The sequence below is a fragment of the Mesoplodon bidens genome, assembly GCF_964165515.1.
Source record: "Mesoplodon bidens genome assembly, chromosome: 9".
Taxonomy (NCBI): domain Eukaryota; kingdom Metazoa; phylum Chordata; class Mammalia; order Artiodactyla; family Ziphiidae; genus Mesoplodon; species Mesoplodon bidens.
In genome coordinates, this window is record NC_138166.1 from 56,106,727 (window position 1) to 56,120,154 (window position 13,428).

Consider the following 13,428-nt stretch of genomic DNA (forward strand, 5'->3'; position numbering starts at 1 on the left):
GTAAAACAGTTTCCAGGCCTGATTTAATATCGATTTTGCTGTCAGGCTAACTTTACTTTAATATTTAAACAAATGTTTAATGTTTAAACAGTTTGTTTTTTCCCTTTTCATTTTTCTGTAGCTTTAACCCAGTGTTATCTATATTGTAACGGTTTCCCCTTGGGCCAGCTTCCATATTATGCTGCCCTATCTTTAGCAGTATTCTGATTTATCATCCCAACATATATCATGGATCTAAACCTTTTCTTTTCCTTTGAGATGGCATGACTTTCCTGTTACTGTATGTATATAATTCCCAATGTACGGACACTATGATATTGTATTGTTATGGTTTTGGTATGTTGTTAGACCCGTGGGGACAGAGTCCTTCCTGTAAGGAAAGGATAATTTGATAATTTCTCACCTGAAGAATTAGATTGTTTGTTGTCCCTGGCCTCCAGCTTTAGAAGAGACACATTAAACCTGGAAAAAGGAACAGAGTAGGTGTGCTCAAGGGGCTCTGTAGTTTTGAACTGATGCAGTCCCTTATTATTTTCATAAATTGTGGTAAGGAGGGACAGCTTTTATTTGGTTTTAGTTGTGTTAAAATCAATGATAAGGAGCTTTTGTCCATACTTGGTTCATGTAATTATAATGGAAGCTGCTTATATCTCAGACAAGATGGTGAATAACAGTGGGAATCACAATGTGTGAATTTCAAGAGGAAAGTGAGATTCATGAAGTACGCTGTGGGGAGCCACTTTCTAGTTGTCCTTCCTTTTGTGCTAAATTCAGACCAACTAATAAATCACCTAGCAAAGCCCGGCTGGAATGGAATAAAACAGGTAAGTTATGATACATGCAGGGCAAAGAGGGCAGTATTTTGTTTTAATAGGGAGTCCTTTCCCCCTTGCGTTCTTAACTCAGACATCCTGCCTGTTCCTTCTGGGGTTTTCAGGATTTCCCCATTTCTCCTGCTGCAGAGATAAAAAGGGCAGCCAATTTATGAGCCATGTACCATGGGGATTATAAATCTCTCATTTGTCTGCTCTCATTCCTATCTGATGTATTTTTCAAAACAATAGCCTGACTTCTGATTGTAAAATATTATCTGACTAGAGACTGAGCTTGAGATTCCAAGGACCAAATGGGCTTTCTGTTGTCTAAGATACTCCTAATTAGCTTGTCTCACCTGGTTTGCAGCTCATGTGCATTATAAGGAAATCCCATGTCTTTTGAATAACCCCTTTCTACCTACCCCCCATTACAATTATTCATCTTTCTGAGTGCTCTATTTAGAACCACCAAATCCCAAACCACAAAATCCAGGGATGCTTCATTTGTTAGAAAAATAGGGGAATTGGTTTTAGGAAGCGGAACACAATTTCCAGTTCAGTTTCTCATATGCCACCCTCTGGGGATCCCCTGGGCCTCATCTTTGATGTTTGGGAATAATTTCTGCCGTTTCATTTTTAGCCTATTTTGTCAATCTTCCAGAAAGATTGTTGATTTCATTAGGCAGCAACAAAGAGACAACCTTGACCTGTTCATCACATGGACTAAAGCAAGTGTGTGTGTGTGTGTGTGTGTGTGTGTGTGTGTGTGAGAGAGAGAGAGAGAGGGAGAGAGGGAGGGAGAAGAAGCAGAAGAAGGGGGATGGGAGAAGGAGGAGGAGAAGAAGAAGGGGAAGGGGAGAAGGAGAAAAATGAGGAGGAGGAGGAAAGGGATGAGAGTGGAGAGACCGTTTAGACTAGACTACACCACAGCATCTTCCTCTTTCTGTGGCTTTCAAAAGGCCATTTCATAAAGGGTGGTCTGGAACTAACCACTTGATGAGGAGAGGGGTCCCTATCAAAAATGCAGATCCTTAGACCCTCTACTCAGACCTAATGAGTCAGAATTCCTGGGTGTGTGGCCTATATAGTTCTTATAAAACTGAGGTTTAAGATCCACTATTATCAGTCATATCATATCTACCCAGGATCAATTTTTTAAAAAAGCAGTGACTCCTGATGAGACAATAAATACAAGGAAATGTGAAGGAAATGGAAACAAAACAACTTACGACCAATATAATTGTCAAACACAGTCACAAAGATCAATGGGAAATGGACCAACACCAAGTGGTGTTCTCTTAACTGGGATTTATGGTCAACCTCAGCCACCAAACTGTGTTATCTCTCATTTTCACTGTAACCAGGGCTCCTCACATTATTTGTGAATCAGAGGACTCTTATCCCCCTTGAACAGACTCTAGCCCTTCACGTAGTTTCTCTTATTGAGCTTCCATCTTAAGAAATATCAACTGTTGCCTCTTCTGCCTGGAGAGCCGCTCTTCGTACATCCATCCCAATGTTGGAAGGGCCGCAGCAGGCAATGCCACCGAAAAGGGAAAATGAAAAGGAGCAGATGAAGGAAGGACTAGTTGGAAAGGAGGAGGAGCAAGGTGGGAGAAGACACACAGTTGAAAGCAGGCTTCTGCTTTGCAATATATTAGCTACTAATTTGCGTGTCTACCCTACCTTTGAGGATTTCCCTGATGGGGAGCGAGATAGCCTATGGATGAGGAATGATGGGTTGGGGGTGGGGGAGCCCCTAGTGAAGGAATGCATTATCTGCCCATCTGATTGGGGAAATGTAACCTTACCTTCGCTTCATTCCCCTTCTCAAAAATAAAAATAATAAACTTGTGGCCTGTGTCAGAGATGGACCCGGAGTCGAGCACTGACTGATGACAGACTGGCATTTACTGGTGGTAATAAGGCTACGGGAGATCACCAAGCAAGTGAAAATCAAGGTGTAATGATTGAATTATATATTCTCTTTCTGTGATTGAAACTATTATCAGACAACTGACTCCAGTGCCAGACAGATTACATAAGCACAAGTTAAGTGGTAGAATAAAAATGAGTGATTTTCCTCCTTGACTTAAATACAGCACTAAGTAGTGTGCCCTTGAATTCAGCAGAAAGCAATTTCCTCCTTCGCAGTAACAGCTAGGGGGCATTGCAAATGCAAATTGAGTTAGCTTTGCATTTTTAATATTCCACATATCCATAATTCACTGCCAAGATTTTAGAGATGTTATTGCTACTACTTGGGCACATTTAAATTATTTTGCACCTCTGAACTTTTGCATTAACTTTAACATTGGCACTTAAGATATATGTTCTAATCTGTAGGGAGGTCTGTGCTTAAAGAAACTCTAGTCCCTGTGACTGGGAGCTCATAACAGTACAGGACAGACTGTCATATAGCTTGTCATGTTCTCTTTCAAAGGAGAGCTTGTTGAAATGACTCCTGCCTAATGGGAAAAGATAAAGCTCTCAACTACTATATTACTATGTGTGGCCATCTCTTGAAAAAACATAGGTGCCCAGGCTGTTGCCCAGAGCAGTGGCATAAGAAGCATCTTACAGACCCATTGTGTGTAATGAGAATTTCATCAGCTGGCAATCAATAGAAACCCCATTTCATTTTGAAAACCTGCTTCCATATTGTGTAACACAATTAAGCTTGCTTTATGGTGAGTGCATGAGACTGGGGAACAGAAAGAAATAGGGAACCAACATGTCTCTTGCTGTGTTTTATGAAAGAAAATATTAGGCTCATGTCCCAACCATTTGGGATTGTTCTTGACCTGAGGGTAGTTGTTAAGTAACTAGTGGAGGCCGAGTCTGAATCTTGCTAAATTTTCAGTTGAGAAATACGGCTGATAGGGCTTCCCTGGTGGTGCAGTGGTTGAGAGTCCGCCTGCCGATGCAGGGGAAACGGGTTCGTGCCCCGGTCTGGGAGGATCCCACATGCCGCGGAGCGGCTGGGCCTGTGCGTCTGGAGCCTGTGCTCCGCAACGGGAGAGGCCACAACAGTGAGAGGCCCACATACCGCAAAAAAAATAAATAAATAAAAAGAAATACAGCTGATAAACATTCTTCTTACCCGATTCCATTAAGTGTGTTTTTCCTTTTTGAAGCAGCTCCTGCTCTCAGGTGTGGCAGAGGCCAGGTAGCTTCAGAGGTGACTTCATACCCACAGGGGAAACTGACAAAGGGAGGATGATATTTCAGGGGAAGAAAATAAGTGATATTCCTCCCACCTCACTTTTCCTCCTTCCTTCCTTCCTTCCTTCCTGAATCTGGGAATTTTATTAGAACACTTTGGGATTAGGGTTCTAGAAAAAAATAAGAAGTTAACATATGTCCTTGTGACCAAGAAAGAGTCCTATACAATCTGGAGTAAGGGAACCTAACTCCTTCATTTTCCTCCAAGGTCACGCTTATATTTTAGATCAAAGTATCAAATTAAAGGCTCAATGTCACTAAGTTGGCATGGGCATTCTGAATTATAGATTGTTAAAAAGCATCACCTCTCGGCTTACTTAGTAAGGCCCTGAGTGTCCAGATAAAGACTTGGATGAATATCCAATTCTGTTTAGAATGAATTATAAAAGGGAATGTCATTTAGATTAGGCCCAGTACCCCTTTCCCCACCTTTCCTCCTTTTACCAGACACACACACATACACTCTCTCTCTCTCTCTCTCTCTTTGTAAGCCCTATGAGATCCAGTTCATACTGAGAAGTTTGATCAAATGAAAGACATTTACCATGAACTCTGTGGCTCATTTAAAGAGATGGCCAGTTCCTCCTCCCTCCCATCCCTCTCCTCTGGAATGGGGTTGGTGAAGAAATTTCCTCCTCTTCAGCTCTTATTGCTGAGTCCCTTTTGGGCTGGTACTCAAATTGCCCTGAACTCCGGGAATCCACAAGCCACCCAGAAGTCTTTAGATTGTCTCACCTCTACTCTCAATTCCTTGCTGACCAGCGTAAAAGAGAGCAAAACAAACAAAAAATGAAAACCAACCTATGTATTGTGTGGAAAAGTCTTTGGTTCCATGAGGGAAAGGGGACCCATGGGTTCGCCCCTCCTTCCTCATTCCACTTCCATTTCCTCTTCCTCATTTCTGTTTTTCATTTTCTCTGTTCCATTGTTTTTCTGTTCTACTAGTTTTCATTTTCTCACCAGAAGATCTCTGCAGTCTCCCTGGAAATCTCTCTTTCCAGGTAGATCTCTGAAGTCAAATTCCACATTACAAATACCAAGCAGCTTTAGCATTCTTTCATTCAAAACCATGTATTGGGTGTCTACATCCCAGGTACTGTTCTAGGTGCTTGGGGTACAGTAATAAACAGTACAAAAATCCCTGCCTGTGGAGCTTACATTCTACCGGGGAGAGAGAGGCAATACATTCAAGAAGGAAGTATGTTATCTATTATGTTAAAAGGTGATAGGTGCTATGGGAAAAAACAACAGAATAACAGTGTACAAAATGGAGGACTGCAAATTCAACTACTGTAGTGTGGTCAGAGGAGCTTGTCTGAGGAGGGGATGTCTGGGCAAAGACTTGAAGAAAGGGAAGCAGTTAGCCATGGGAGTCCTGGAATAGAGCACTCCAAGTGAAGAGAACAGCCAGTGCCAAGGCGCCCAGGTGGGTCTAGTCAAGGAACGCAAGGAAGGAACAGCAAGGAAGGCAATGCGGCCAGAGCTGATGGAACAAGGAAGAAAATTGTAGAGCATTGGGGGCAGACTAGGTAGGCTCTTGAGGCCATTGCAGAGACTTGGGCTTTTATAACATTTAACTCTCTTTGTTTTTTTCAAGGACAAATTGTACCAGCACTAGGTCCTTAGGGAATGTGCTTTATCTAATATATTCAAATGATTTACAATTAGCATATAAATTGTATATAAAAAGGCACTTCCAGAAGACCCCAAAAGTTTGCTCTCTTTAGCAATATAAATATCTTTTTTGTAATATTCTTTTCACTCGTAGTTGTTTTGCAGCCTTGAACCTGCTTTAACCCCATAATGGATACACTCATCTCAATGCCTATCTAAATTCACAAATTCCATATTGAGTGTATTTTCTTCTGCATATAGTATTTTAGATAAGACAGAATTTTGTTCTTAGCATAAGGTTAATAAGACACAGAAACCTAAAAAGAATTGCCTACACTGAATTATTTGGCATACTTAAGTTAGCATTTAAATGTTTATTTACATTAAGAGGAGAAAGGAAATAAATACTTCGGCCTAAAAATTATTTTAGAAGGAGATATCATTGTTTTATTTTTTTAAAGTTGATTGATGATAATGATGATGATTGGTAAGGAAATCACAACTTAATTGGAAGACATAAGACCTGGATTCGTGAAATTTAAAAAATATATTGTTCGTGTGTGCTTTACAATATAATTTTACACGCGTGATCTCATTGGATGCTTATAAGTGTAAATGAGTGAGCAAGTGTTATTATCCCTATTCTTCAGAGAGAAGTTATAGGATTTATCCAAGGTCACAGAGTAATGGGCAGAGGCAGGACTTCAGCCTAGATCTTCTGACCTCAGAAGCAGTCCCCCATGAGGAGCCACTGTTACCCATAGGAATATGAGCTAAAATTAAGGGTTGAGAACCAAGCTCTAAATTAGATTCAAATACTAGATTTTGTGGCACAGACTATAAAATACATACAGAAATACAGAAAAGGGTAAAATTCCCGGGGCCCAGATTAAGCTACAAGTGGCTGAGAGCTGTACCTTGAAGCAAGTATGGCAGAGAGCTGGTGGAGCACAGGGGAAAAGCCAAACCATGCTCATCCTGAGGAAGGCTCAGTTCACTCACAGAATGAAGGGGGAGGAGGCTTGGTGGTTGGGCATTCAGGTCTTCACTGCTTGGAACTGCCTAAGTGCCAGGAAGGGCTTATGTGCCAGGAGTGGACAGGAGGGAGGGTGTCCAGTCCACTTTCCCACCTATGCGGAGGCAAGAACAAGTCCTAAATTATGATAGAGAAGATGCCACCTCTTCTTGTTTTACCCCCAGCTTCCTACAACCTATTGGGCACGGTAATCCTTTCCCTGACTCCTAGGTGAAAACTGCTTGCTTAGGCTGATTTGCAGCAGGTGGGTACAGGTAGCCACAGACAAAGGGATCAAAGAAAAGTGGGACCCAGAGATTTGTCTGTGATGTGGGAATAAGAGAGTAGTATTCTTCCAGAGAAATTGAAAGCCTGTGTTCTAAGACTGTAGGTTATTTTAAATGGAGGGTAAAACCTGGGGAAATAATAAGGAGACTAGGTTCTTTGGGAATCAAAAAAGCTTAGGAAAGCTTTCACCTGGGCCAGGGATATGACAGCTATTTTTGTTTCAACTTCACACAAGCTTACATAGAGTAATTCCTTTCTCAGAGTGCCCCGAATAGTGGTCCCAGTGGGGTTGCCCACCCCAGAGGCCATCCATGAACCTGGGGAATAGAAAAGCATCCAAACTCCTGGCTCTAGCTCCTTCTCGTCTTGTTCTGTTTAGCTGGGTGGCAGTGGTTTCTGGTTTTTAAGACAGCCAAACAATATGGAGAACAAAATAGTGTTTTGAAAATTAAAAAAAAAAAAAGATTGTGTTCATTTGTTAAAAGCTCTCACTTTCTTGAATCATTTCCCATAACCTGGAGGGACTCTCTCTCAAAAGCCTTTCCATATGTATTCCTGTTCACTTAATGATTATTTCCATTTCTTCACCCCCATGGTTTACTAAGCTGGATCCACTGGAATCTTTTCATCTTTTTCTATAACTTAAGCTTTCAAGTTTCAACTCCCCTCACATCTTTAAATTAATCTGTATCTTGCTCAGAGACCCAGGCACTGAAAATGTAGCTTTACAAGTAAAGCTACTAGAAGAGCCTCTTACTCTCTCAATATCCCACTGTTTTTTGTTGTCCAGCTCTGGCTCTTAATCCCCATGATTCAGTTGGGGGCTGCTGTGAGCACCCTAAGGCCTCTTCCATGTTTCACCAGGGTGCTGGGTACAGTATAGACCAATGGATAAGAACAGGGCCTCAGCAAAGCCAGAGAGACAGAAAGCAAATTCGTGGTTTCTGGGTGGTTGGAGGGAGGGGTGTGGGGAGAAGAATGGGGAGTGGCTGCTTAAAGCATAAAGGGTTTCATTTTGGGTTGATGAAAATGTTCTCGATCTAGACAGTGATAACATTGTGAATGTACTAAATGCCACTGAATTGTACACTTAAAAATGGTTTAAATGGTGAATTTTATGTTATGTGGATTTTACCACCATTTAAAGAAAAAGAATACAGAGTCATACAGAGTGAAGTAAGTAAGAAAGAGAAAAACAAATATATATTAACGCATATATGTGGAAACTAGAAAAATGGTACAGATGAACCGGTTTGCAAGGCAGAAGTAGACACACAAATGTAGAGAACAAATGTATAGACACCAAGGGGCAAAAGGGGGGGCGGTTGGGAAGAATTTGGAGATTGGGATTGACATATATACACTAATATGTATAAAATAGATAACTAATGAGAACCTGCTGTATAGCACCGGGAACTCCACTGTACAGTAGAAACTAACACAACACTGTAAAACAACCATACCCCAATTTCAAAAAAAGAATAGAGCCTCTGGATTCTGAAAGTGCTGGATACCAATTCCAGCTCCATTTCTCATGGGCTTTGTCACTCTGGGCAGATTAGATAACTGCATCCAAGTCTTAGTTTCTTCAGCTGGAAAATGGGACGAATAATTCCATCTGCCCAGTAAAAAATGCTCTGAAGATTAAATGAGATGATGTACATATAACATTGACGTGCTTATTTTTACATTACGAACATCTTTCTTTATCACTCGGTAAAAGAGAGTGTAATGTGAACTCTGGGGTGGGGGAGCTCCCCTTGTTCTAAGAGAGATTGTCTTCAGGCCCCGGATTTCACGGCTGGAAGAAATTGAAGTCACACACCTGGGGTGTTTCTGGCACCTGCAACCTCACTTGATATGTCTGTTTTGACCTGGAAGCAGAATTGAATCACTTAACTATTTTAATTTTTTTTGCAAGCAACCAGTTATACCAAGCATCTTGTGATTTTTGTAGACTTCACTGATGATTGGAGGGTGTTTGTAGGAGGGGGTGAGGTTTCACAACAGGAAGCATGGGCCATAATACTCCTTACCCTCTTCTCTGACCTTTCCCCCTTTTCCTTTTGAAGCCTCGCCTTCTCCCTCTTACAGCCCACTATCTATTTATCCCTTCTAACATCTAGAGTAACACCCCCTTTCTCTGAAGCTTCATGTTCTTAGACTTTACTTTTATCCCAACATCTTCTCAAACCATTTTCCTAACCAGAACGAATCTCCCAGGGGAGTGCTGAGAGATGATGTTCTCTATCACTGAATAGAATTTAAAGGAGGCCAGGCCTTTCACTGAGCTCTTTGGCACGTTCAATTTACACTCAACCAGCACTGAATCTTGGGTGGGGAATTGGTGTTGCCTGGTGCTCCCCAGCATGTGGGCAGCCATAAAGGCAGAATTAAGAGCTCTTTCTAAGATTATCCTATATCCAATACTCCCTAAGTACAAAGGATGCCAATAGTCTGTATGACAACATGTGCCCCATTCCCCTGGCAAATGCAGCCAATGTCAGGGCATGAGGATTGTTCTCTGGATTGAAGGCTGTATTTCAGTCCATACTGGGCCTCAATTTGGCCCTCTTGGGCAGTGAACAACCTGTCCAGCAGTTCATGGCAGACCTGTAAATAGGTACACGTTGTCTTTAAGATAGAACTTGACCAACAGCCCCTTACCCCATATTCTGTCTTTTTAATGATTAACTGAATTATGGCTTAAAAGAACCACTAAATCAAAACAGTGTTTGGGATACAAACAGCACCTCCAGAAGCAAATCTGTTTAATCTGTAAACTACTTAGATCATGTAAAGGTGATTACATTTTTTAAGATCTTGCTATTATTCATTACATTAAAGGTTATTGTTCAAATGAATGGCTCAGGATAGGGAAAAACAAGTTTTGCCTTCTGTTCTAATTGGTGAGTGATGTGTGAACTAATCAGAAACCTGTGCTGTGGCCTCCATTAAGGTACCAGATGTAATTGGCTGAGGAGAGCTTTGTTGAATAGCTTCAACCTTTAAGTGCAGAGGATAAATGGACGATGACATCATTATACCTTGACAAATAGGAATTATATCATGCCCTTTTTTCTTTTTCATTACCAAGGATGATTTATTTCAGTGGCTTTTAATTCATAAACCTATGGATTGTTTGTAAAGTTAAAAACCTTTTAAATTTGTAACGTGCACCAGAAATGGTTAATAGTATTTATGAGCCACACTTTATAATGTTATTGGGGTTATTTTCTCAGTAAAGATGCATCATAAACAGGTGCTGGGAATTTACAGCAAGCAAATTTGTGAGCCTCATATGCCTGGTCTTATTTCCCAACCAACCATAATGCTAAGTTATCATAAATGACATGACATGTGACCCTGTTGCATTTCATCTTCATCAAATACCGAACGATACAGGAAGGTCTTGGGATGGGAAGTTAAAGAGTCAATAGAATTATTTGTATCATGAAAAATAAGTAGAGGCTCTCCCATAACCTTTGTTCTCCCTGTAAATCCTGTGTTTGTTGCTCTACTTGATTACTTTTCGTTTGCACTCCCTGTAATGCTTGGGGTTTTCCATGAAATTTTCTGTTATTACCCAAGATTACATGTCCCTTCCATTCACTGAGGCCTGTGAATTTGAGAGCCTGAAGGGAGGAGTGTGCAGGTACTTGGATAATCTGTCCCCTGGTCTAGATTACAATGACAAATAAAGGATGAGATTTGAATGGGTTGCAAAATAAAGGTCAATTTTGTTTATCTGGGACTCAACTCAGGAACTAAATGTTTTTATGAAGGGGGAGATGTGTGTGTGTGTGTGTGTGTGTGTAAAATGGGTGGGGAGTGTGGGGAGGAGAGTGGGTGGGAAAGAAGAAATATGAAGAATAAATTAGGGGCAACATAAATAAAGGGTAGACTGGAGGATGGCATTCTTACCATGGAATCTTTTGTATTGAGGTTGGGAGGAAATTAGAATATGCTTGGTGATCTTGGGAAATAGATGAGGAAGGAGATACACCAGGAGCAGTGAAAATGGTAAGTAGTAAGGAGCACTCTTGGTTTGTCCTATTGGCTGTAAAGGGAAAAAGGTCTTCGTGAGGTTTGGGTGCACAAGGAAAGGTGAGCCTGGGAAGCAGTGAACTTCCTAAAGCAGCACATAGAAGGCTGTACAGAACTTTGGTCAAGTTAAACATAATTTAGGGCTGTGATAGAGGCTCAGGGCCAAAGGAGTTTGCAGCAGGACAGCATCGGTGCTGCCACGTCCTCACTGCTACTAGTTTCTAAGTGGCTTGTTGGAGAGCCCTTGACAAGACGGACAAATCTCCCCATGAAACGAATGGCCCAATCGCTGTCACAGAGTGAACCTGATTATGTTGTAAGTAGAGGCCTGTGAGCTAACTTGTCATGCCACTGACATCCTCCCGGTAAGCTTCCCAAACACTGCTGACACGAGGCCTTTCCTAACAGAGAAATTGTCAGCCTCAACATTTGCTCTGCCTTATGTCACATGCTCATGTTTCTGGGGGGAAAGCCTGTCCAGTTAGCACCAGTGCTTTTTGGCACTTATAGCATGCATTTTATTTTTTAATCATTTACAATCTTGTACTTATCCCACATCCACTGCCCCTCCCTTTCCCTGCCCACACGTCTTAGGCTACAACAGTGTTTTTACTCTTTGCAGCATCCTTCACATGGGTTCACTGAGTTGATTATAGCATCCAGTTTTTGACTGTAAAATTGAAAAGAACTCAGACAGGGTCCAGGAGACCAACACAGATAGTCAGAAGGTTATAAAATAGGACCAGGGAGAAAAGGTTAAAGTAAATGAGATTATTTAGCTTTGAAAAGAGAATAAGGATGGGTGACTTAATAGTGTTCAACAGAGTCTGTAAGTGCTGTTTTCTGGGAGGTTATTAAAAAAAAAAAAAGTCAAAACCACCCCTAACACACTCACTTGATCCATGATCTCTTGGATTTTTTTTTTTTTTTTACAGGAAGTGATTTTGAGTATTTTTCTCTTATCTCTTCATTTATTTTGGGGGTGGGAAAAGTGTGAAAAGAAGAGGGTGTAGCAAAGGAACGTCAGTTCTATTCTGTGTTCTGGAACCTTGGGAACAGACCTTAAGTAGCAGGACAAGGAAAAGAACATTAATGTGGAGTTGGGCTTGGGCTTATGGAATTTCTGGGCCCTCTAAATAAATTCACTTAATCTTTTTATTGCTTCCCTAAAAATGCAGCAACTTGTTTAAAAGCAGAATCCCCACCTTGCCCTCTATTCTTTCCCCTTGTGAGAGCTGAGAATGATTAGCTGAGGAGGGACCAGCCATTCTGGACTCTCCCTTCAGCAGCAACCAGGTAGCAGAATCATGGGATTTGTCCTCAAATCTCCAACACAATCCCCGACACAGAGAAATTTATCTGCAGAGGCTGGTTGAATTGTATTAAATATCCAAACTTTCCAATTTTTGAATTAGATTAAGGAAGGCATTAAACTTTAAAACAGGAGTAGGTTCCAAATTCAAGGTCTTGACTTTCTTATGTGGGTTGAAAGGTGAGAAGGTAGAGAAAACTACTGGAAATATCTAATACTGAGTCCTAGATTGGAACAATATGTTTTGAGCTTTATAAAGAAAAGGACTATAGCTTGAAAACATCCAGAAAACGAGAGGGGCTGTTTTTCTATGTCAGTAATTCCTAAGGAACAAAAGTGATACCACCAAGTTAATTTTTACATAGCCTGGTCTACAATGACAAAGTGGAAAAGTGAAGTAATTCTTTGACTAGGGCTACCTGGTGTTATGGATTGAATTGCATCCCCTCAGAAAATGCTGAAATCCTAACCCCCAGTCCCGATGAATGTGATCTTATTTGGAATTAGGGTCTTTGCATTTGATCAAGTTAAGATGAGGCCCTGAGGGTGGCCCCTAGTCCAATATAACTATGTATTATAAAAAGGGGAAATTTGGACACAAAGACATAGGGAGAGTGCCATGTGAAGATTGGACTTACGCTGACACAGACCAAGGAACACCAGAGATTTCTGGCACACCATCAGAAGCCAGGAGAGATGCATGGAACAGATTCTCCCTCACAGCCTTCAGAAAGAACTAACTCTGCTGACACTTTGGTTTTGGACTTCTAGCCTCCAAGACTGTGAGACAATACATTTCTGTTGTTGAAGCCATCTAGTATGTGGCATTTGTTATGACAGACTCAGGAAACTAATACATCTGGATAAACGGATCAATCTCAACCTTTTCAGCAAATATAATCCTGGCCATGGATCTAAACAATAACAATGGGGCTCCTCTCTCTTCAAGAGTAGCTAAGGGTTTCACGTTCTCCAAGTTTCATAGGCTTGCAGCACATATTTGGCAGAATTCCTTCCCTTTCCTCTCCCCACCCTTCATCTCACACTGAATCATAGTTTCAGGGCTGGATGTTTATTTACTAAAAGACCTAGATAGCAATAGATGTTATTTC